General features: G+C 40.2%; 4 long non-coding RNA genes across 6 annotated transcripts in view; 1 reads left to right on the forward strand and 3 right to left on the reverse strand.

Annotated features, from left to right (window-relative positions):
* The window catches only part of LOC127507276 (uncharacterized), a 75,145-nt gene that overhangs the window by 21,103 nt on the left and 27,068 nt on the right, over window positions 1–26,974 (reverse strand). The window lies entirely within an intron of this gene.
* Window positions 184–4,095, forward strand: LOC127507281 (uncharacterized). Its single transcript, XR_007928319.1, has 3 exons — window positions 184–1,110; window positions 2,109–2,855; window positions 2,946–4,095. It is a non-coding gene; the product is annotated as an uncharacterized LOC127507281 (long non-coding RNA).
* LOC127507280 (uncharacterized) lies at window positions 7,589–9,718 on the reverse strand. The gene is made up of 5 exons (XR_007928318.1): window positions 9,416–9,718; window positions 9,231–9,334; window positions 8,654–8,740; window positions 8,469–8,571; window positions 7,589–8,205 (listed from the first exon to the last, which is right to left on the reverse strand). It is a non-coding gene; the product is annotated as an uncharacterized LOC127507280 (long non-coding RNA).
* Window positions 16,677–26,594, reverse strand: LOC127507278 (uncharacterized). 3 transcript variants are annotated; one of them, XR_007928314.1, is made up of 5 exons: window positions 26,463–26,594; window positions 19,584–19,667; window positions 19,302–19,438; window positions 17,825–18,005; window positions 16,677–17,026 (listed from the first exon to the last, which is right to left on the reverse strand). It is a non-coding gene; the product is annotated as an uncharacterized LOC127507278 (long non-coding RNA). The 3 variants fall into 3 exon arrangements; XR_007928315.1 differs by lacking the exon at window positions 19,584–19,667 and adding an exon at window positions 21,812–21,895; XR_007928316.1 differs by lacking the exons at window positions 19,302–19,438; window positions 19,584–19,667 and adding exons at window positions 21,530–21,666; window positions 21,812–21,895.

Raw genomic sequence — 26,974 nt, forward strand, 5'->3', positions numbered from 1 at the left:
TAAATCCACTTCAGAGAATTAAGTTATGTGTGTTTACTAGAGCCTGTTATCATAATCGTGTTTTTACTGTAAAATCACAACTACAGTGTCTAGCATCTTTACACATTCAGCGGTTTACTCTACAGTAGTTCAGCAAATGCGATTTTAACAGAAGAACCGTGTTTTTGGTGTTCAATACTCACATTTGAAAGCATCCGCGCCGCTTTTCTCCTCCGTGTCGATCATGACGTATCCTCTCCCGTGGCCTCCTGGGATAGAAGAGTGTCCATCGAGGAACACTTCAGAATCTGGGCGGGAGCAGTAGGCCATCCGGGAACTTCTCGACTACTCTTTTATTACTGAGGTTTCTGACATACTTATTCGCTCGCCTACTGCTTTCTCCCTACTAAATAGTAGAGAAGTAGGCGGTTTCGAACGCAGCCTTGGGTTCTAAGCTCTTTGATTTTATTCAGCTGCTGTTACTGCGAATAGCTGATTTACTTCTACGAAACCGTTTTTGGTCTCTTCTGCGAGAGAGCGCCCTCTAGCTTCCAGTATGAATGAAACACATTACACGAGAGTGAGCGCTCCATAATGTTTAGATCGCCTCATTTTATTTAAGAATAAAACGATAAGTCATGCATAGACTATCTTGTCTCTTTGAATTTAAATCAATATTTATTCACATTGGCCTCTATGCACACTTGCCCAAAAAAAAAAAAAAAAAAAAAAAAAAAATGCGGGGGATGAATTTACATTTTATTAAAAGTGCGGGGGACACACGTATTCTGCGCCCATGGGCTCGGGTATAGGCCTTACCAAAGGCACTGGAAGGCAAGCCTGCAACCTTTAGCCAAAAAAGCGTAACGGCTAATGCTAACGCTCCGCCCCGGCAGTACACAGGGAAGGAGACCAGAGAAAATTTAATAGCTTGATAAAAATGTATTTTTTTAAGAGAAGGCAGACTAGGGAATGTTGCGTCTGATGTCACTGCCATTACACGATAGGCTGAGAGGAGATCACGTGATTAAATTAGCCGTTACCAGAGCCTTTGAAAAACAGAGTTGCGACACTCCTATAGTTCCAGCGCTGAACTCATTCATTTTCAGTGACTCTGAAGTTCGCTCGCTGGTAAGATGATGAAATTACTGCATTTTTGACATTTGAACGCATTACCTGACCTCGTGAATCTAGTCAATAGTTGTATTTTATGTAACCAGCTTTAGTTCATGTTTATTGGAAGATAATAACGTTAGACTCTAATTGCAGCTAGCTTAAGTGACCAACACTTCACTAACTTTAGCTATCATAACCTGACATCAGTTGGGCTACATTTACCTTTACATTTACCAGTTCGTTGTCAAACAACGTTTATCTTCGGTTATTAGATTTGTTGTTAATGTTAGCAACACTTAGCTGCCAGTTCATTAAAGTACCAGAGAATAACACAGTAAGGAGTTAGTGGCCACTATATTAGGAACACCTTTACAATCTAATGTAATTCAATACAACAGCTCTGCCAGGAATTCTACTTTAATGTTTATAATCAGCCAGAAATGTGTAAATTCAATACTGAGGTCATAGTTAAAGGTGATGTTGCTCTACATTGTGTTCAGATGGGTTTCTTATTTACATACATGAGGTGGCCAGAATATTAAACACATCTGGATATGAAGCAACAAGTGCAAAAACACCCCCACAAACTATGACCTCAATGCTGAATCACCATTAAATTTACACCTCTATGACAGCATAAAAAAATTTATCTTTTCCCTTATTTGCATAACTTCTTGGATTAGCTAAATAATCACCCAGCTTCTTCCATAATGTTATTGTGTGGAAGAATAAATTGAATAACAATAGTGGCTTGTATATATATATATTTATTTAAATATATATAAATTTATTTATTTATTTATTTTCTCATTTAATTTCAAAATCTGTACTGGAGTACAGAGTCAAAATAACAGACATCATGACAAATGTCCAAATAGTTCTGGACCTGTCTGTAGGTGTGTGCTCTCACTTCTGTAATGTCAACCTCATGAAAATGTTTGGGAAAAGTGTATTTAATCCGTCCTTCAATGTATTAACCTTAACACTGTTTCCTCTTTCTTCACAACTCCCAGTTCTGTCCAGCAGCAGGCTTGACTCGACTCCAGACCCGGTCTCCTCTGGGCTCTGACACAGGCTGTTTCCACCTGAAGTTAAGATGCATTTTGGTCGATCAGATCATAAGTGGACGACGGAGACACATACGCGTTTGCAACTGGTGTTTTAATCCATCTGATTTGTCCTCTTTCAACCACTTCTGTCCTGATTTCTTTGAGGGGGTGGGTAAATGTATGGGTTTTTACAGATCTTTCAATCTAATGGACAAAATAAGCTTGAGCAGTTTACATATGAATGCACCCAGAGATGACAGGAAAACATATTGAGAGCATCAGTGTTCGCTTCTGCTCTGACAGCTGTGAGACCAGCCGAATGCTGTGAGTGTGTGTTAGAAATCAGGAATGGTGAGAGAACATTGTGCTTGGTACGTTTTTCATCTTTGAACCAAACTTTGGTCTTCAGCCAACAAAGTTTAAATCCTGTCTGGCTCGAGGGCTTCCCATAATGTTTACACATTAGGTCAGTAGATGGAGAGTAGAGTAAACATGAGTGTTTACACTACGAAAGCAGTCCGGTCGAATGCATTTGCGTCTACTTCTGGAAGTGGTCGAAAGTGGACAAACTTAAACCGTTTTAGATCTGTTTACACCTGTATTTAATGTTGTCCACTTGTGATCCGATCAGCCAAAACGCATCTTAACACCAGGTGGAAACAGGCCCACAGTCTGCTTCTGGCAGTGGAATGCTCTCACCCAAAAATTCAAGTAACTATAGCATTACTATAGCGTGGAGTTTGAATGCTTTTGTTATCAATGTATGGATAAGCATTTGACTGATTCTCGATTCACCAGCAGGTCTCCAGATCATCCTACGGCTGCGCTGGAAGCATGTAATGGCTACTGTGAACACTTATATTCCTTCTCTGGCCTGCTTTCTGCCATCTTTCTCTCCCTGTAGGAAGTCGAATGAGTTTCTTTGAAGACAGAACATTCAAGGAAAACTTACCTACCCTCTCCCTGGATATAATATATAATTAAATGTTTTGTTGAATGCAATTGTTTGCCTTGTATATTTTTCACTGTTGACCAAACTTCTTTCTTGACTTAAACTGAGCAGCTTCATTCATTGATACTCACTTGTTGTGCATGTTTATGTGAATGTATCTTAACACAACATTAGGATGTTAGTAATTATGACCTTAGAAGCACGAGAAAAATATATACAGTACATGCGGTAAATGTATACCTTATGGGAGCAGCCCCCCTTCCCTCTAAAATTAAACAAAAAATTAATTCAATTCAAAGGGCTTTATTTGCATGAGATATAAAACATACATACAAATGGTTTAGCCTATAGGGAAGGTCAGGATGAAGGGGTACATTAGCCATACTAAAATGAATCCAGTTAACAGCAATGTTAATGTTATGGATCGTATTTAGGAACATTGTTAATTCACTCAGTAACCATCTCTCCAGTTACCTGTACATTTTAACAGACCACACTGTTAACGATAATGCCGTCTCTCTATCACTCTCCAGATACAATACGCTACTGTAAGTGTACACAATGTAGTAATCAATTTTATTCAATATTTAATCAATATTATGCGTTAATATTTACCGAAAAAAATGCTACAAATACAAGTAGTTGCTGTATTTTACGTTATGGGAGCAGCCCCTCTTCCCTTCAAAATTAAACACAAAAACTGATTAATGCTGTGTTTCCGCCACTCCCCAGGGAAAAATGCTATTATCTGTATGTAATGTAAGGGTCATCGTAATAATCAATGTATATTATGCGTCAATATTTACCGATAATTGCTGCAAATATAGCTACAGCTGTCTGTCCCGCTTAAAACCCTTCAAACTGGTTGACAGCGTGGATTTGTTTGGAACTATTGAGAGCTACACGAACCACGTGACAGCGTGGCGGCGAGATCAAAGAGTGTCGCAACTCTCATATTTAACGGCTCTGGCCGTTACGCTTTCTCCAATGGTAAGTGATATAGACCCTTGTCTCCCTATAATACACAATCTCTGGCCTTCATTTTCCGCGTCCCGCTCCATCTCGTGCGCAGTTGAGCACGCGAGCCTTTCAAAGTAGCCTATACTCCTTAAGAGCGGAAAGAGTTTGTGCGCACTATCTAGTGGACAGCTGCATTCTCAAAGCTCAAAAGAAAACATGTAAGCTTAATCTGTTTAAAAGCTTTATATATTATGCATGTATTATATTTATTTTAATTTAAAAGCAAAGTTTAATATTGTCAATTAATATAATAGGCCTAATTATATCAATAAATATGAATTATTCATAGTTTTAAATTATTTAATATAAATATAATTAGCAGCAAAAGATGAGCAATTTTGTCTCTAAAAGGTTTTCACTATGAACTGAATTAATCTGGAGCGAGAGATACAGGGGGAGTGGCTTTATTGCATCAGATACACTTTACTCACAGCTGATTGGTCCAGTTTGAGTTTGCGATCTGGTTTGGTTGGATTGAAACTAACTGCATTGCTCTGTTAGTGCGGTTCATAGGCGCCGATCCCGTGGCTGCTCGGATTCTGGAGCACCCACGGAAATGGTCGAGCACCCACGGAAAAATACCAGATATTCTCCATTGATTTTAACCAATAAAAAAATCGATTGGAGGACTAAAAGGCACTAAAAGTCATTAAATTTTATTCCTACAGGCCTTCATTTTTTCTAGATAGTTTTTAAGAAAAATAATACTACCAGTTTATTTTGAATATAGCCTTCATAATTAATAACTTTGATCTGCTGTCGCAAAATATGTACATTGGTGTGATACACACACGGAACCAGTTTGGTAATTGCCTCCGGCCGGTGCAAAATAACCGTAACGCCGGTTTGGACAGCGGTGGCCTGGGGCCTGGAGACGGAAGGCTGCATCAGTGTTGCCAACTTACCAGCTCTTCAGACCCCTTTAGCGACCTTTTTCCAAGAAAGCACGTTGTGACGAATATACTTGTTAACCTGATCTAGCTAACGAGACCCCCCGGTACTGCCGCACGAGCGCGGGATCTTGCTTTCACCTCTCTCTCTGCGTCTGCTGTTCAGTGAGTGGCTGAGAGGAGCAGCGCATTCAGTTGAGGCTGTGCGAGTGTGCGCTCTGTCACAGAACAAATAAAACAGATACTATTGTTTCTAACCTGAGTGATCATTTTACGTGTACATATAGCCAAAATCACTGCAAAAGTCTTTATACTATGTGTATGGTGATTTTCTCAGACAACGTCTCGATTATAAATCAGGATTTTAGCACTGGTTTAACATGTCAGGGCTCGACACTAACGCTTGTCAAATAGTCCGGGATAAGTGGATTTTTTGAAGGGGCAATTGAAGGACCTGATTAAAATGTCAATACCAAAAAAAACAAAAGAACGCATTTTATTATATTTAGTGTTAGTGGCGATCGATAGTGGATAATAATAGGCTGCATAATGTAGTGGCGATAAGGTTGAGCTGTTGAGGCTCGCGCAGCATCTCGAGGAGAAATGGAAACATGAGTGAAGCACACTGTCAAGACTATTTTTTTATGTGCACAATCGACCCTTCGCTAAGCCACGCCCGAAAACCGCCACAGGCCAATCGCGGTTTAGCAACCGTAACTAGGCGCGGGAGGTCTGTCAAGCTTTCGAGCGAGGGAAACATGCCGAAGCGTTGTGGGTAGGGATTGTGTAAATTTGATACCCGGTATCCTAAAAGTTTGGACGGGGTGGTGGATTTTTTTTCCCTTCCCGAAACCTAAAACCCAAAGGGAGAAATGCCGGTGTTCTGACAATTTGTGCTAGCCGGTCAGATTTTGCTACCTCCCATTGAAACAGTGGGTAGCAAAATCTGACAGCGAAAAATGCTAACGTTACTTATCAGATTGTGCTTCCAGAGTGATATTAATGTGGTTTATGGCTTTATTAACATCTACACATACCCCAACCCTAAACCTACCCTTACAATAATGCAAATACAGTAATTTTGTGTTATTTATCACGACAACAATGATGTAATGTTGATGTGCGCACGTGCAGTAAGCCCGGGTAGGACAATCTGACGGGTTAGCTAGCTAGCTAACTCAGCACATCATTGCTTGGAAATAATGACAGTTCTTTGTTCATAATGCATATATCTGAACGTAAAATAATATGATTAAAGGCAAGACGGAGTAGCCTAGCGCGCTAAAAATATAAGCGGGAGAATGTTATCATTGCAAAGTGGTCAGGCTAATGTCTTGTGTTTATCCATAAGTCTTGTGGAATAAGCTGTTTGATTTATAATTATTAGGTTATTTTCACAAATTTCACTTAACCTGCTGTGGATGAACAAAGCTGTTCCCTCAATTTGTGTGTTTCCCATTTGAATGGTCAGCGTATGAGGCGGCTGCTATAGGCTTTAGCTTCAATTTTGATCAAATTATTTTCTAATCGGTTGCATATTATGTCATGGATATATCCCTCGAATGCATACTGCAGTCCCTTTTTCTTGCTCTCTGATATTTCACCTGTTCGCCAAAAATGACTAATCAACTCCTTGGAAATGTCTGACACCGGTGCATACATACTGTAAATGACTTGCCAGGGGCGAAAGCTTGACAGGCGTAGCAACAGTAACTAAGGAGGGCGGGGCTTAGCGAAGGGTCCATTTCCCCGCTTGAAAGGGAGGGTAACATCATCAACGGAGGCCTTAACTGGATTCCACTCTTCTTTTTTATTGAAAAGCATCAAATAAGCCAACAGAAGAAAGGTGAAAAACCTTTAACTGAAACAAAAAATACAGAAAATATAAATGAATTGTAAATAAAGCTTATTAAAAGAGTTCTTTGTCTATTTTTTAACATGAAGCACTCTCAAATGATGATATTAACAAGCTTAATAACTTAATTAGTATAATCTGCACTCTACACAATCTAGATAATTAACCTAAACTTATGATTACAATATGCACATGTAAAATCAGATTCATTTATTCATTCATTATTTTAGTGATCTGTTTTAATTCAGATAATTCAGATTAGAACTACATTTAGCTTTAAACAGTCCCGTATTGAACAGTTAAAGTAGGTCACGGAACTGCGTCATCAACTGGATCTGCCGCTACACTCTGCTTCATTTACAGATGCAAAGTGAATTATTAAAGTGCTCACCGGCTTCCACTCCTGAATGTTTTTTTTCTCGTGTTCTGCAGTACGGACCATCTCGTCTTAGTTACTCTGTCACCACACTGCTGTTCATGTAATAAGTGTATTCCTAACTGTTTACCTGCTATACCTTCAGGACATCGAAGAGCCAGATCTAGACTGGGACGCAGCAGCTACTTACGATGCCTGTGAAGATTTGAATGTCCTTTGAGTTCAGATGGGTTGAGGGCTCTTGAACATCTGCTGAATTCAACTGGTCCTAATATCCCTGTCGAAGAACTGCACTTGCTTTGTCTGGAGTTTGTTTTAACAAATATGAATAAAAAACACAAGCATAAAAACTGAACAGCATAATGAATTTATTCTGCTTTGAAGCTTACTGTGCATTGATGTACATTTTTTCACGTCTGAATTGAGTTTGGAACAATTTGGCAGCAATCTTGTCTGCTTCTGTTGTAATACATGTCAATGATAAAAATAAAAAAATAAAATAAACTACAGTCAAATATCCAAAAGCTACTGCACCCCTGTTCTTTTAACATATTATTAACGACGTAACAGAGGGTACACAGTATAGTGATTAAACTATAGTAAGAATCAATTCATTAACGACCAAATTCTCTGCTATTGCTCACAGCCTGCCTCATAATGCCAGTGAACTCTGTGTTTGTCTCTAGGTGAGTGTAGGAAAGGTCACAGCACAGGAACATGCATTTACTAGAGAGACGCATAAACTGTGCTGACCATATCGAAGCTGACAGTCATGATCAAATTCAACATGTATTTTAAGTGTTTCTCTTTGTGCAGAAGTAATGTGGACGTGCCCCTGACCAGTAATCCACTGCATGACCTGCTGGCGGTGATCTTGTCTTGTTCTGCATCTCTTTTAGTGCAGTTTGTTTTATCCTCCTGTTCGTTGTCATCTTCAACCCTGTTCTCCTTACTGCTGCTCCCTTCTTCTGCAAAAAACACACATATCTCTGTCTGCACCCTTACTTTAACAATACCTGACATTTTTAAAGTGCCCCTAATATACTATTTTAAAATTGTTTTGGAGGTCTCCTACAATAAGTTTATATTCAAAAGTGTGAAGCGATCCAAATCTTCAGTCTTGCTAAATCACACCTTTCCGCAAGCCCTCTCTGCTCTGACTGGTCACATGGCCCAGTCGGTTGTTGAACTGATGCAATTTTAGTATTAAGAGTAAGAGTGATGACGTTACCTTCATCTTCAAGGCTTTGAATGAAGTCCTGCAAGTAGTTCACAATTCTTGATTCCCTCTGCCACTTCACTTAAAATGGGTGTCAGGGCCATCATGAGAAAATCTGCATCAGGATAAAAGAAACCTTTTATTATACACAGCTCAAAAGCCATCACGACAAAACAAATGCAAGCAACAACACTTACTTTTGTAAAGTGACCAGAAACAAATAACGGCTGATTTTGTTTCACCGTTTCATGGAGGCCACAGAGTTCCAGTCCTCTGCTCATCTGCTGCAGGATTCACACAGACGAATGCAGAACATAAAATAATAAATCCAGGAAAAAACAAATTATATTAAAAAACTTTAACTTATGTTAATAAAGTTTAATAGAAGTGCTTGTTTGAAATAAAAGGCTAAGTATAGAACATTAATCTCTGTCAGACTGAAAAAGCATTTGTAAATTATTTTACAGACATCATAGGTGTTTAAATACTATAAAACAGCTCAACTAGAAAAAAAAAAAAAAAAAAAACATCACACTGACTATAGAAACGTTTTTTTTTGTTTTGTTTTTTTTCAGGTCTGGATACTACACTGAAAATTCACCAAATATTCTATTTTTTCTCATGACAATGGAAAACCTGTAAAAAGCTGGAGATGAGAGTCTACGAATGAGTATAATGTAACAAAAAAAAATCTAACCCTAATGGGTGGATTCAAGAGAAAGAAGGAGAGTCAGATTCAAAGTACAAAACATCACAGAATCACATATACTACACCTGACAATGTCTTCCTTTCGATCACATGTTAGGGGTCCTGTGTACCCACATGCTACGATTCTTTCAGAAAGGTCAAGCAAGGCTGTAGTGTCTGCGGTCTCAATCTAAAGAAATGAAAACGATGAGTAACACAGACATACAGTACACATATGTATACAAATCTTAATTGAGTTGAATTAGAAAACCTTGTCAATTAGATCTAGCAGGTCTGCATCTGTTATGTCAGCCTTTGTCAGCTGATCTTTATTAATCTCCCCAGAAGAAACTAAATTGTATATCCACTCCATGAAAGAGTTGGGTGGAGGGCCATCCTGAGTAATGCTCACTGCCATTATTTCACCAACTATCCTACAGTACAACAGGGCAGTTCAAGTGACAAAGAAAGGCATTAACTGACAAACTGTTACAGGATTTGAATTAGGGCTGGGTATTGACACAAATATTTATATTATATTATATTATATTATATTATATTATATGTATGTGGTACATAGCAAACATTTTTAAGGAAAAAAATATCTCTATTGCTGTAAGGAGTTAGGTTTTGTAGTTACATTATTATAATATTGAAGGTTCAAATAAACTGATTTATATACAAATTCTAAACAAGGAGCATTTCATAATATTAAAGTTACAATACTATTTTTACAAAATTATTTAAACATACATTAAATATTGATTAACATTACAATGAATGTAATATGGTACATATATTTAGCAAAATGCTCCTCTCCAGAGTTAATTGTTCTAGCTGACTGAGTTCATGGTCTCTGAATATGGATTTTATGAGAGAAACATGATATCTTGTTGTTTGTGACGTCTTTGAAGTATGGCTGAAGCACTGATTGAGCGATCACATGAGACAGGATTAATGTCAGTATCTGTTTACATACCTTTTGGCATTCATTCATGTTTATTTCGCGCTGCAGCCCGTAACTGGTATTAAAAATAGAGGAAGACATGATCTTTCAGTGCGCTGCATGCTGCCGCTTCACTTGACCTGAGGTGTGATCGGTCTCTGCATTAAACAGCGCCAAAACCATATTTATTGTTTGAATTTCATAATAAGATTGACAGAATTCAAAATCTGAGACTTTGTTTCTTATCAAAAGTAACAAAGCACAAAGCCTACTGGATGAGAGGTGCGCTATAATGTTCTGTTCATTTATCAGCTGTAAAGAGATTCTTGGGATATACGAAAAATGAGATCGGTTCGATTAAAATTGAGACATCAATATTTATTTACCCAGCTGTAATGCTAATAAACCTACCTGAAATTGTCATTCTGAAAGTCCGTAACTGAATACTTAAGATTTTTCCCAGTGCTCCCTCCCTCAAAGATTTTTTCCTCAATTCCGGCCATCATTTCTGTGAAAAAAGCAAATTGCCAGTACTAATAAACAAATGCACTGAGGTCAGTTAAGAAGATGATGACTACATTTTATAAAACTGCATAATTTATGCAATGGTGCTGCTGCATGAGGACAAAAACATACCAGTCAGGAATTCACCACTGTCTATCCCAGACTCTCCAATGAAAGTGACTCTGAGGGGATTCTTCGGAGAGGACTTCTTCTGCCACTTCCACTGTGTTAGGCCTCGGGAGAACATGTCCTCTCGTGTGACACAGACGCTGAAAACAGTTGAAGGGTCTATTGCCTCTGTAAGTGTGTTGATTGCGTCTGTAAGGCTTGAGAAAAAGAAAACAGGAGATGCATTCTTTTTTAGCTTTTGGCCTATGTAAAAAAGGCACTATAAATTAAACTTAATTGCACCTCTTTTGCTTGTCTTGCTTTTGTCTCGTTATGTCCAAATCTTGGTTTGGTCTATCGTCAGCTCTGAAAGAAATTCAATTTATCTAAATAAAAATTACTACCACACACACAAACAACTAATGGTAAGGATTGTAGGTTAAACCAATAATTTCATGAAAACACAAAGCATCAAATAAAAATAATAATGTTTCCCCACAGGTACTTACATGTACTTCAATAAAGTCTTCTGAATACATGGCAGAACACACAGGACAAGATACAAACAAACAAATGCAGGAAAACACTTAAAACACAGAAAAACCTAAAACAAAATGATACTAGGGTGATCACAATCACAGATGTCACAATTACCTAACTACGTAAAAAAGGCGCAATTATAGTAATAATATATGGTATATATATATATATATATATATATATATATATATATATATATATATATGGTAACACTTTAAAATAAGGTTCATTAGTTAACTGTATTAGTTATTATGAACTAAGCATGAACAATTGAACAATACTAGTGCAGCATTTATTAATTTTAGTTAATGTTAATTTCAGCATTTACTTATACATTAAAACAAATGTATTAACAAATGTATTGCTCATTGTTAGTTTATGTCAGTTAATACATTAACTAATATGAACAAATGACACCTTACTGTAACGTGTTACCAAATATATATGCAGTTGCAGTTGCTTTAAACAACGGTATAAAGCTATTCAAAACATCATTCAATGTAAATTTTAAAAATCAAACAATCTCAATTACAATTTCAAAGGAATAATCATCAATTATGATTTGGCATAATAGTATATTATACCATTAACAAGAAAAAGAATTACATTTAGTAAGTAATTAATCTGAAAATGAATCTGTATGAATAAAAAAAATGCTATATTTTTAAAAATTATAACATTTCCTTCTATAAAAATATACTAAGTAGTCCTGCATTGGTCTTACCTTGGCATCCATAACCGCTGAAGGTGAATCCAACTCATTCCCTAACTGTGGTTAAAAACAAATATAAAACATGATCAAATTTGAGAAATCTCTTCATAGTTTCCATACATAATTATCCATTATTCAAATGACTACTTACATTGCCACTACACCGATTCATTTCTGTGGAAGTAGAGGCCACTTCTTCATCTGTAGGGTCTCCAGGATCCTTTTACGTAAAAAACAGTTGTCAGTCGTGGTTGTCACAGACACGCCAGGCTCCACCGCTCACCAATCACAACGCACTGACTCTCCAGAGTACTGATCACCCGCACCTGCACCTCATTATCACCGCAATCACCACCAGCATAAAGAGCACTCACACACACAGCCACATTGTCCGGTCTCGTTTGCATTACGTCTTACCTGAATGCTTACCTCAAGGACTCCTACCGAACTACTTACCTGTCTCCAGCGTCTCCTCGTGTGATTCCCATCTGTGTGTGAGTGTTCCTGGTCTCCAGTGTCACGTTTCTCCAGCGTCTTCCGAATCGACCCCTGTCTACAATCAACAAGGACAGTATCACTTCTCTGCACTCTCTACTTCATCCATTACATCACTTATTATTCACCTGCACTACTGTTTGTCTCGTGCTGGTATCAATAAACATCTCTACCTGTTATATCTGCCTCGGTCCCTTCTGTATTGTAACAGAAGACCGGACCATAACAGCTAGATACCAGCATGAGCCACCCGGACCCGTTTCAAGAGCTTGTGGACGCCCTGCGCCGAACACTCACCTCCAGTTCACCGTCACCCGCTCCAGCGATCACGTCCGCAAACACCGTCTCCACTCCTTCACCGCCGGTTCACGCCAGTCCCATGGCCAAACCAGCGCCCTACTCTGGCTCGGCGGAGGACTGCAGCGGATTCCTCCTGCAGTGCGCACTGGTCCTGGAGATGCAACCGCACCTCTACCCCACCGATACCTCCAAGGTAGCGTTTATAATTTCTCACCTGCAAGGCAAAGCGCTGCAGTGGGCCGACTCCAGGTCTTCGGAAAACCCACGTCTGACTCTTCGATCGGTGAGAAATTATATAACTTGAAACAAGGCTCCATGACTGTGAATGAGTATGCTTTGCAGTTTAGAACGCTAGCTGCCTCCAGTGGTTGGAATGAACAGGCGTTGATTACCACCTTTCGACAAGGGTTGGATCCTCGCATGCGGTTGCATCTCGCTGCATACGAGGATTCCATCGGCCTCGAGCGCTTCATCCAGCTTTCCATCCGCTTCGCCACCCGTATGCAGTCGTGTATTGAAGAACACCAGGGCCAGTCGCTGTTCAACACTCTCCTCCGTCGACCAGAGTCCGTCAGCCCTCCAGAACCAGCCAACGAGCCTATGCAAGTGGAAAACTCTCACTTATCGTCTGCAGAGAGACAACGGCGGCTGACCCTGAATCTTTGTTTGTACTGTGGTTTACCTGGGCATGTACTCTCCTCATGCCCAACCCGTCCTCCGTGTCCCATGGTGAGTGCAATCCTTCCCTCCATGAATAAATTGAAGCCACTCACCACTACTGTAAACCTTACTGCCGCTGATGTGTCTCTTCCAGTGGTGGCGCTCCTTGACTCAGGGTCAGCCGGCAACTTCATCTCCGGCGCACTCTGCAGACAACTCAAGCTCAAGACCACGCCTTCTCCGACTATCTACCAGATCCACTCTGTAACGGGAAAACTTCTCACTAAGAAGCGTGTGAGTCGCTGTGCTGGCCCTCTCCAGCTGCGGATCGGCGTGTTGCACCAAGAAACCATCTATCTGCTGGTTCTGGAGGATTCCACCTCTGACGTGATCCTAGGGCGCCCCTGGTTGGAACAACATAACCCTGTCATCTCCTGGGGCAGCGGCGAGATCCTGATGTGGGGCGAAACCTGTTTCTCCTCCTGTATCTCCAGAGTTCCCGTTCCATCGCCTCCTCGCTCCGAAGAAATCTCCCTCTGCGCCACATCCATCGAGAGCCCAGTGGAGAAACGCTCTGTTGAGATACCATCCTGTTACGCCCCCTTCAGCGACTTCTTCTGCCCACAGCGAGCCTCCAAGCTGCCTCCTCATCGGCCATGGGACTGTGCTATTGATCTGCTTCCGGGTGAGCCAGTGCCCAGGGGAAGGATCTACCCCCTGTCCATCCCGGAGGAGAAGGCCATGGAAGAATACATCAAGGAAGCTCTAGACCAGGGATACATCCGTCCGTCTACTTCCCCTGCTGCTTCGAGCTTCTTTTTCGTGGCAAAGAAGGACGGAGGCTTGCGGCCCTGCATTGACTACCGCTCACTCAACAAGATCACAGTTAAGTTCCGTTATCCCCTTCCTCTCGTCCCAGCGGCCCTGGAACATCTCCGTGGTGCCACTGTGTTCACGAAGCTGGACCTCCGCAGCGCGTACAACCTCATCCGGATACGTGAGGGGGGCGAGTGGAAGACCGCCTTCGTGACACCTACTGGCCACTACGAATATCTCGTTATGCCGTATGGCCTGGTCAACGCCCCCTCCGTATTCCAGGATTTCATCCACGAGGTGCTCCGGGAGTTCCTCCATCGATTTGTCCTGGTCTACATCGACGACATCCTGATATACTCCCGGAGCTTGGCCGAACATCGCCACCACGTTGCGGAGGTCCTCCAACAGCTCAGGAAATTCCACCTCTTCCTCAAAGCCGAGAAGTGCTCATTCCATCAGCCCTCCGTGCACTTCTTAGGCTACATCATTGACCACAGTGGCATCCGGATGGACGAGGGGAAGGTGGAAGTCATCAAGACCTGGCCCACTCCATCCACAGTAAAAGAACTCCAATGTTTCCTCGGATTTGCAAACTTCTATCGTCGGTTTATCAAAGATCACAGCTCCATCGCCCATCCACTCACCAACCTCCTCAGGAATAGGCCCAAGTCTCTGTCCTGGACTCCAGCTGCCACAAACGCCTTCGAAGCTCTAAAGGAAGCCTTCACCACCGCTCCCCTCCTCGTCCACCCTAATCCAGACCTGCCCTTCATGGTAGAGGTGGACGCTTCCACCACCGGAGTGGGGGTGGTACTCTCCCAGCAGCAGGGGAATCCAAGTAGACTTCACCCATGCGCCTTCTTCTCCCGCAAGCTCAACCCGGCGGAGGCCAATTACGACATCGGAAACCGCGAGCTGCTGCCCGTGAAGTTGGCTCTTGAAGAGTGGAGGCATTGGTTGGAGGGAGCCAAACACCCCTTCCTGGTTCTCACCGACCACAAGAACTTGGAATATCTCAAGGCTGCTAAGAGATTGAACCCACGACAAGCCCGCTGGGCTTTATTCTTCACCCGCTTTGACTTTTCTATCTCCTACCGACCAGGTTCCAAAAATGCCAAAGCGGATGCCCTCTCTCGACTCCATGCTCCTGACGAACCTCCAGAGGAACCAGAAACCATCCTCCCAAAATCCATCCTCGTAAGCCCCATCACCTGGTCGGAGGAGACTTTACCCTCCTCCAATGCCCCCACCAACGCTCCGTCGGGTTGTCCACCAGGCTTGCGCTACACCACCAGGGCACAACGCACTCCACTTATTCACTCTGCCCACACGTCACTTGGCACTGGCCACCCGGGGGTCAATGAAACCCTCTCGTTGCTCAAAGAACGCTTCTGGTGGCCCAACATGGCATCGGACGTCAGAAGGTACGTGCAGGGCTGTAGGGAGTGCGCCATCTCCAAGAGCCCACGCCACCTTCCATCCGGCAAGCTCCATCCTCTGCCCGTTCCCAATCGACCCTGGTCACACCTAGGAGTGGATTTTATCACCAACCTGTCAGTATCCGATGGTTTCACCTGCGTCCTCGTCATCGTAGATCGTTTCTCCAAATCATGTCGTTTGATTCCCCTGAGGGGTTTACCCACTGCTATGGAGACAGCTGAACTGATGTTCAATCACGTGTTCAGATACTTCGGGGGGTACTGTCACAGACACGCCAGGCTCCACCGCTCACCAATCACAACGCACTGACTCTCCAGAGTACTGATCACCCGCACCTGCACCTCATTATCACCGCAATCACCGCAATCACCACCAGCATAAAGAGCACTCACACACACAGCCACATTGTCCGGTCTCGTTTGCATTACGTCTTACCTGAATGCTTACCTCAAGGACTCCTACCGAACTACTTACCTGTCTCCAGCGTCTCCTGTTCTCCTCGTGTGATTCGCATCTGTGTGTGAGTGTTCCTGGTCTCCAGTGTCACGTTTCTCCAGCGTCTTCCGAATTGACCCGTGTCTACAATCAACAAGGACAGTATCACTTCTCTGCACTCTCTCCTTCATCCATTACATCACTTATTATTCACCTGCACTACTGTTTGTCTCGTGCTGGTATCAATAAACATCTCTACCTGTTATACCTGCCTTGGTCCCTTCTGTATTGTAACAGTGGTGTTTTAGTAAGGGTAACACAAAATAATTGTCTTCAACCAATTAAAATATTAGTAGACTTACAGTCACTGATGTGTTGATGAAGTTAAATCAATAATTAAAGGGGAAGTATATTTTTTTTTTCAGATGTTAAACTGGGATATGCATGATGACACTGAACAACCTACATTGGCATTATCCTCATCCACTTTTGTAGAAATGGAAGGCACTTCTGTATCACATGACAGAAAGAAATCTCTAGGCTCCTGTGACAAATTAAAGGCTGATTGTAAATTCTGACAATTGTAAATTTTACTTATTATGAACACAATGAAACTATTAAAAACAAAAAAAATAATTAAATAGACTTTACTGATTCACTATCGCTGCTGTTGATCCATATGTCTGTCTCACACTTCTGGACGTGCTCAGCCAACAGTTGAACAGCCATGTCTGTGTGACATTTGACACATCGAGCTTTTGGCATTTTTTCAAACTCTTTGGATGAGTAAGGTAAAGGGGAGATGTCCGGTGTGTTCTGAATGGGCATTATGTATAAACAGCCCTTTCCTCCAACCGTTTCAATGAGGCAGGAACCTGTGTATCCTTCAGCTTCCGGAGCAACAACATTCAGCTTTCACTGACCACCTGAAAAACATCAAAAAAGTGAAAAAGATCAGAAGCCATTATCAGTTGTTTAAAAAGACAAATCTTTGACAAATGAATGTCAAAAATGTTTTAGAAATTAATATTATATTCCATTCTAACATTGAATAGCCAAGGTAAACCAACTAAGACAGGTTCAAAAGTAGAAAATTAAAAACAGTTTTGAAGCAGAGATGTACTCAAAGGAACAATCCAGTGTACTGATGTGTAAAGTTGAAGTCACAATGAAACTCAATCAAATATCAATCAGCTTTATATAGCATCCAGGCTCTCTCCAATCATTCAGTTTTTGAATATGTCTCCAACAATAGTTCAGATATCTGGAGGCATTAAACACCCCAAACTTTATTAAGACAAGACTTGCTTGATAAGAAAAATCACACGATTAAATATAGTGAGACAAATTATATATAGTGAGCCTAATTAAGCTGAATGAATAAAGTATTTAAGGCCTAATTTCACAGACAGGGCTGAGCTAAAGCCACGACTAGGCCTTACTTAAATTAGGGTATTTAAGCAGGTTTTATAAAAATGCCTTAGAAAGCTACATTAATGCTGTGCATCTTGAGACAAAACGATGACACCGACATATTTTAAGATATGTCAGTGCAACTGTGCAAGTTATTTTAGTTAAGACAGCTCAAACATGCATTAGTCTGGGACTAGCCTTAAGCCTTGTCTGTGAAACCAGGGGTAAATATCTCAGCTATGCCAGCTTTTAGGTAAATGAAAAGTAATTTCAAAAGAGTCACTTTATATGTAAAACTTGAAATGCAAGACCTCAGAGTGATCAGCAACAGTCCTCCGTCCTAGTCCAGCCTGTAGAAGAATCAACTCAGAGGCTTTTGGGTCCATTCAACACTTTTATTTAGCAGGAAAAACTGGATTGGCGTTGACCTGGCAGGCCTTTTTTTAGGAGCTGGGATAAAGCCTTTTCGTGCCTTGAAAAGACCAGGGAATGCTCCGAGAGGAAAAAAGAATCTGATGTGTTAATCATGCATTAAATCTATTACAGAAAGTTGTAATTTCTCAATGTTTAGGACATTATGATGAAATGTAGGCCTATATGTGTTATTCTACTTGAGGATTGCTACTATATGCATGTTATTGCTACTATATGCAGGATATAGGATTGCTACTATATGCATGTTATGCTTCCTACCAGTAAAAAAAAAAAAAAAAAAAAAAAATTGAACTGTACCATTCTCCACTTACGGTTCGGCACGCACTTGCACCGAGGTTCATCTCGAATGATGATGCATCTATAGGCTAATATGGTTTGTTGCAAACAGACAGACAGAGTTCAGATAATGTATGTTTCAGTCGATGAATCGCATTCTGGCTTCCCAAAACGTTACAGCAGCGATAATCAAAAAGCGTGGACACAACAGTCACTCTTTGCGAAGTTTGTTCACTGCGAGTGCAGTATGCTTGAACATTTACACTGTCATCACCGGGTGTTGATGTGAGCGCAGGTGAGATCTGAACAGCACACGCTGCTATCTGTGCTTAAACTAAACTCATTTAAGCCTTGCTGATTTAAACATTCAAGAGCAAGACGTGAACGAGTCTTCTCTTTCAAGTCTTGCATTCAGCGGACAAATTCATACAAAAATGATGTCAACATGCCCGTCTTGGTGAGTATCCTAGCAAACATAGTCGGTTATGTCTTCAGTGAACGTATAATAGTCGAGAAAGACAACGCATCGCATGTGTAACAGTATATGTACTGGATCGTGCGTGTGTTAAAGGAAAAAAAAAAAAACTATTCCTGTGTTTTTAATGTTAAATCAAATGACAAAGAAATCACTCACTGCTCTTGACTGAATAGCTTCTGTAACTTCAATAATGATTAATATTTATTTTATACAGTGAATATGCAGTTATTTTATATTTGATTGCTTTATCCATTTTCTGTACCTGAAAACTACTGTTAGATACATGAAACGCCTGAAAAGCACTGTTTATTTTACATGAATATTTGCTGTATTGTATTGATTTGTGCTGTTGCTTGTAGTTTGATTATTTGTTCTCATTTTCTTTATTTTTAGACAATAGTCCTATTTTCCCGGAACATAGCACATACCGAACCGTACCGAAACCGTGACCCTAAAACCGCGATACGTACTGAACCGTGAGCAATTTGAACCGTTGCACCCCTAGTTTGCACATACTTCAAATGTCGGCGAGAAGAAGAATTTTAAGAGTTGAATTTCTTATGTATACTATAAAATTGGCTTATCTGAGAGATCCAAACCTGGCCATACTCTGGTCCACTGAATTTCCTGATGCGGTCTCCCTGCAGACTGCACCCTGTTCCCAGGGGTTTCCTGACCCTGCAGCTGTGTTGCCTCCTGCCCGCTGTGACCTGCTCTCTCTGAACCTGCCCTTCATCTGTTGAAATGATTCAAAACTGTATACAAAACCTAAGCCTACTCAAAGCAATATTATTATGACCAATGATAATTATTACATTTCAATGTGAATCAGGTATGCAGTGTTTAATTCAATAAAATGCTGCACAACACAATTAACTTACCCATCCGTGACGGTGAGCATGACTCACTTGTTAGAGCACTGCGTAAAGGGACACAACATGCCTGGCAGCGTTCTGCAACTCGGCCTAATGTATATGAAAAGAGCATTTAATTCGGTATCACACGCCACACTGTTATCAGTGCGCAAAGACACACATGCAAGGCTCGCGCACGCGCACACACACACACACACACACACACACACACACACACAGAGAGAGAGAGAGAGAGGAGCCTTTCAGATCGCTCACGAACTCCAAATTGATTTTCGCGTCCAACTTGACTTTCGCGTCCTCGATGCACTTGGATGGACATATACACGCATTATGTCAGTCAAAATACCCCTCTTTTCTCGTAAGCACACTCGATTATGTCTTAATTGAACGAGGTGAGAATTCGGATGTGTATCTATCGGATGTGTGAGTGCATGGGGTCTTACTCTTAAAGTGACAGCAACCTATAAATACCTGCTGTTGTCTGTCATGTAAGTCAAACAACAAAACAGCTTTAACAAAGATTACTCTATATTAAAGTTATACAGTGAACAGTGTCATTTTATATTTAATTATTACATTTCTGTACATGAAAATGAATACTACAGTTAGACCTTATACTTTATTTGTAAGGTTATGTTGTGTTTAACTATACTTGTAATTGGTGTACAGTATTTGTTCTTTTTACAGTCTGTTCACTTGCCTTTAATAATGTATTAGTTATTAAACTAATTTTTTTTTGTTTTGTTTTTTTGTGCTGATTCGAAAATGATCCGATCCGTGACTTAACAGTGATATGATCCGAGTTTATGATCTGAGTTTTGTGATCCGTTGAACCACTAGTGGATATCGCAAAAATCAGCTCGCAAAAAAAAAAAAAAAAAAAAAATTGAACTGTACCATTCTCCACTTACGGTTCGGCACGCACTTGCACCGAGGTTCATCTCGAATGATGATGCATCTATAGGCTAATATGGTTTGTTGCAAACAGACAGACAGAGTTCAGATAATGTATGTTTCAGTCGATGAATCGCATTCTGGCTTCCCAAAACGTTACAGCAGCGATAATCAAAAAGCGTGGACACAACAGTCACTCTTTGCGAAGTTTGTTCACTGCGAGTGCAGTATGCTTGAACATTTACACTGTCATCACCGGGTGTTGATGTGAGCGCAGGTGAGATCTGAACAGCACACGCTGCTATCTGTGCTTAAACTAAACTCATTTAAGCCTTGCTGATTTAAACATTCAAGAGCAAGACGTGAACGAGTCTTCTCTTTCAAGTCTTGCATTCAGCGGACAAATTCATACAAAAATGATGTCAACATGCCCGTCTTGGTGAGTATCCTAGCAAACATAGTCGGTTATGTCTTCAGTGAACGTATAATAGTCGAGAAAGACAACGCATCGCATGTGTAACAGTATATGTACTGGATCGTGCGTGTGTTAAAGGAAAAAAAAAAAACTATTCCTGTGTTTTTAATGTTAAATCAAATGACAAAGAAATCACTCACTGCTCTTGACTGAATAGCTTCTGTAACTTCAATAATGATTAATATTTATTTTATACAGTGAATATGCAGTTATTTTATATTTGATTGCTTTATCCATTTTCTGTACCTGAAAACTACTGTTAGATACATGAAACGCCTGAAAAGCACTGTTTATTTTACATGAATATTTGCTGTATTGTATTGATTTGTGCTGTTGCTTGTAGTTTGATTATTTGTTCTCATTTTCTTTATTTTTAGACAATAGTCCTATTTTCCCGGAACATAGCACATACCGAACCGTACCGAAACCGTGACCCTAAAACCGCGATACGTACTGAACCGTGAGCAATTTGAACCGTTGCACCCCTAGTTTGCACATACTTCAAATGTCGGCGAGAAGAAGAATTTTAAGAGTTGAATTTCTTATGTATACTATAAAATTGGCTTATCTGAGAGATCCAAACCTGGCCATACTCTGGTCCACTGAATTTCCTGATGCGGTCTCCCTGCAGACTGCACCCTGTTCCCAGGGGTTTCCTGACCCTGCAGCTGTGTTGCCTCCTGCCCGCTGTGACCTGCTCTCTCTGAACCTGCCCTTCATCTGTTGAAATGATTCAAAACTGTATACAAAACCTAAGCCTACTCAAAGCAATATTATTATGACCAATGATAATTATTACATTTCAATGTGAATCAGGTATGCAGTGTTTAATTCAATAAAATGCTGCACAACACAATTAACTTACCCATCCGTGACGGTGAGCATGACTCACTTGTTAGAGCACTGCGTAAAGGGACACAACATGCCTGGCAGCGTTCTGCAACTCGGCCTAATGTATATGAAAAGAGCATTTAATTCGGTATCACACGCCACACTGTTATCAGTGCGCAAAGACACACATGCAAGGCTCGCGCACGCGCACACACACACACACACACACACACACACACACACACAGAGAGAGAGAGAGGAGCCTTTCAGATCGCTCACGAACTCCAAATTGATTTTCGCGTCCAACTTGACTTTCGCGTCCTCGATGCACTTGGATGGACATATACACGCATTATGTCAGTCAAAATACCCCTCTTTTCTCGTAAGCACACTCGATTATGTCTTAATTGAACGAGGTGAGAATTCGGATGTGTATCTATCGGATGTATGAGTGCATGGGGTCTTACTCTTAAAGTGACAGCAACCTATAAATACCTGCTGTTGTCTGTCATGTAAGTCAAACAACAAAACAGCTTTAACAAAGATTACTCTATATTAAAGTTATACAGTGAACAGTGTCATTTTATATTTAATTATTACATTTCTGTACATGAAAATGAATATTACAGTTAGACCTTATACTTTATTTGTAAGGTTATGTTGTGTTTAACTATACTTGTAATTGGTGTACAGTATTTGTTCTTTTTACAGTCTGTTCACTTGCCTTTAATAATGTATTAGTTATTAAACTAATTTTTTTTTTTTTTTTTTTGTGCTGATTCGAAAATGATCCGATCCGTGACTTAACAGTGATATGATCCGAGTTTATGATCTGAGTTTTGTGATCCGTTGAACCACTAGTGGATATCGCAAAAATCAGCTCGCAAAAAAAATATAAAAAAAATATCACAGTGTTTTTTTTTTGTTTTGTTTCTTTATTCACCTTATTCCGACGCCCCATGACGCTTTGCGCGAATTATGGGAGTAACTTCCGTTAAGCTGTAAACAGTCAGTGAAAGGCTCGCTCTATGAACGTGTTTTTTTCAAAACTGGGTACAATGAGATGACGTTATTCTACTCTCCCTTCAACCAACGAACATTAAAAGGACATTTAAAAGTGTAAAAGCATCAACAAGGTAGTTTCAACAGGCCATGAAAAAGCGGGATTCTTTCCACAGAAATAACGGACGGGTTAAATATAACTATAGTGATCTGTATTATATAATATACGTTTCCTTAATAAAAAATGTTCATGAACTTCAGCATTGCGTGATACTATTTAAAAGTGATTTCCATCATTTTTACAGATAATAAAATGTATTTACCTGTGAAAACAAACCTGGAAAGAGACGTGAGGCTTTGAAGAGAAAAACGAGAGATTCTTTGTGCATTCCAGTGAATTATTAATGGGATATATCGTAAATTAAATCGGAGACCAGACCACAAATGTGCAGTATATGTTGTCCTTTTTCATACTATTACAGCAGTATGCAAAGGTACAAAAGAAAATAATCACGAGGATAGAAAGCAGCGACTGAAAAGAGCTCTTGCCATAGATATTCTTGTTATAACATGTTACGTTAAAATACCAATCGTTACGTTATTCTCATGATGTCTGAAAATAAACATGAAAGAAAAATTGACAGCTCATTCAGTCAAACTGACGAATAAGCTTTATTTGTAGGGCAACCTTATGATTTGAAATGATTCGTTTCAGTCTTTTTAAATAGAAGTTCCCCAAACCGGAAGTGCCGCCCATAATTCGAAACGCATTAGGCTAGTCAGGAATAAGGTGGATAGCAAATAGCGGACCACGAACCAGCGATCAATGCAGAACAAGCAGGCTATCAACCGCTACCACATGATATGTTGCACAACGGCGTATTTTGCGGCGCAAATACTGTTTAAAACACTGTGTTTGACTGTAAACGTGATTAATCTATAGCGTAATTCTGAGCCTTTTGGCTTCATAGAATAACAGCCTGAGGCCTGAAGTGGGCGGAGTAACAGTCTCACGTCGAATGTGGGCGGAGTTAGCGTCAAACAAACAACCATGGCGTCATTTCACATGTTCACATGATCCACATGTTGTGTATTTAGTCGATCGTTAGCACTTAACATGACTCAAATATTTTGTAAATGGGCTTCAAAGTCACTATCGCATCTTTTGATATTTTACAAATTGTCTCACATTGCTTGCGCCCAGGTGAAAAAATACTATAGTAATTTATAGTAAATACTATAGTGTTTTTTTTAACTATACTATAATTAAGTAATAAATTAATTTATTGTGGTAATTCTATAGTTGCTGTAATAATATAACAACTATAGTAATATTAACAAATTACTTTACCCAATATTGTACTAAGTTTTCTACAATTTTAGGGTATATTATACTACAATATACACAGCTTACTGTAGTAAAACAAAGTATACTACAGTATTTATAACAGTTTATCAGTTCACTATAGTTAATACTACAGTATTATGTAGCATTCATTAACAAAGTGTTGTACATACTATAATATATACAGTATACTACAATTTACTATAGTATGGTTCAAAAACACTAGTATTTACTATAGTATTTTATAATACTATAATAATATAATGGAAATATATCATATTGGAGAGTTTAACCGTGCTGACAGTCGTTACTGAACACGCTGTTTTGAGTGCTGAACAGAGAATGATTGACAGCTGCAGCGGAGGGAAGACGAGTTTCCTTGAACCTAAATTTAATGATGTACATATTCTTCTGTCCCTCACATGAAGCTATGGAATATGGGTGCACGAAAACTTAATTGGTACTAGTCTATTTCTTTTGCTCTATGACTCCCATTTTTGCCATGTAAAAGAGCGCTTATTATTATTATTATCATTATCAATAACAATATTATCTCTGAGTCTTCTCCTATAATGCCTGATGAGTTTGGAGAACACCTGACAGGATATCAGAGATCATTCCTTCATGCAGAACCTCTCCAGATCCTTCAGATTCCAGCTCCATGTTGGTGGTGCTTCTCTTCAGTTCACTCATTTTCTTTAGGGTTCAGGTCAGGGGACTGGGACGGCCATGGCAGAAGCTTCATTTTGTGAAGATGAGTTTGGTGCACACAGGGGTAAAAAGTACCCCATGTGTACAATGAAATATACTGCTGCATCTTTAATGTTGTGGGCCTATTTTTCTGCCGGAGGTCCTGGACATCTTGTTCAGATACATGGCATCATGGATTCTATCAAATACAACAGATAAAAAATCTAAACCTGACTGTCCCTGCTAGAACTCATATAATGGGCCGTGGCTGGATCTTCCAACAGGACAGTGATACAAAAACAAACATCAAAACCAACACAGAAATGGGTCACTGAGCACAAAATGAAGCTTCTGCCATGGCCGTCCCAGTCCCCTGACCTGAACCCTAAAGAAAATGAGTGGAGTGAACTGAAGAGAAGAAGCACCAACATGGAGCTGGAATCTGAAGGATCTGGAGAGATTCTGTATGAAGGAATGGTCTCTGATATCCTGTCAGGTGTTCTCCAAACTGATCAGGCATTATAGGAGAAGACTCAGAGCTGTTATCTTGGCAAAAGGAGGCTGCAAAAAGTATTGAATAAAAGGGTATGATTAATTGTGAGCAGTGTGTATGAGAAAAAAACATTTATTTCATAATGAGATTTTCCCCCCATTTAAAATTCTTATTCTCCAGTGAACAGTTGGATTTTTGTACATTTTTAAAATAAAAGATCACAATGATTAACAATGCAGATTTATTTTCACAGCCTTCTTTGGTCATATTTACTAAGGGTATGAATAATTTTGAGCACAACTGTATATAGTAGAATGTGTAGGACTGTGTGCAAAAATATGCTGTTTCAAATGTATACTTGCATTTGATGGTATATCATGAATCCCACAAGCTTTGTGGCCGAAAATTACTCAACACTATTTTGGTTACACTCATTGCTGGTGTGAATCAGGGCTATAGTCAAGCCGTAAGAATTAGACTACAGATTGCATCGATTTCGCCGGGTGGACTAAAAGCAGACTGCACATAACCTACCCAATTCAGAGCTAAATCGTGACTACAGATAGACCATGTCATGAAATGCCACTAACATCTTGTAGATATCATGACATTGCAAACATGATGGGATATCAACCATCTCATGCACTTCCTGTCCAAAATCTACAATAAATCAGGATTGACTATATGTGGGCTACAAATAGCCGGTCTGACTACGAGCTAAATCGTGGCTACGCACAGACTACGCAATATAACATGTCAAAGATATGAAACCAAACACCTGTAATCACAATATAATAGATCTCGCAAGTTATTTTGGCAAAAGCTACATGTAACCAAATTAAAGATAATTTTGGCTAAAAGTGGGTTCGCCGGACTATATCGGGTCTATAGCTAACCGAGACGGTGAAATGAGGCTATTGCTTGCTGGGAAGCTGCTTACTTATACAGGAGGTGTGTTGATATCTGCTTATCACAGTGTTAGTTGTTGTTGGTGTGGGTGACTTACTATCCAACAAGCTATAATCGTTAACAAGCTAGGTAACATTATAATCTCTAATTTTTTTATGACTAATTACTCAGCATCGTCAGTATTAAAGAGAAAATAATCACTTCATCCGATGTTTTTGAATAAAATATCTTTGACAGCTTACTTACTGGATCTCCTCTCAACCACTGTCTGAAGAGCTGCTCTCTCCCGCCGGCGCCGCCGGACCTCTGCACACACGCGCGGTGGACCAAACCACTGTGAGGCAAGGCAGGGGGGACTCAAAATGTTTCTAAACTTACAACGCCCGTTTGCGTTTGTATTGCTTTACTACCTACACAATTATTTATTTACAATACTTAGCGTGGTTTTTAATCATATTTTTGGGGGGGACAGCACTCAGACGGGGGGATCCTGACCCCCCCGTCCCCCCCGCGATCATCATTTACCTGAGGTTAACAATTAATCCTGAGTATTCATACGCAGCGTTTCACACTGTACATTACTAAGCCCTGGGTTAACGTCCTTATTTGCATATTTGCAGTGTCAGTGTCACTGATTGGATGAACAAAGCACACAATATGTTTACATAAATGCTCAGGCGTTGCACATCCTCATTACATATAGTCAACTTCACTACCAAGTTTATCCTGAATGGACATTTCAGACTATAAAAGAATTA

Source organism: Ctenopharyngodon idella, chromosome 24 (genome assembly GCF_019924925.1).
Source record: "Ctenopharyngodon idella isolate HZGC_01 chromosome 24, HZGC01, whole genome shotgun sequence".
Classification (NCBI taxonomy): Eukaryota; Metazoa; Chordata; class Actinopteri; order Cypriniformes; family Xenocyprididae; genus Ctenopharyngodon; species Ctenopharyngodon idella.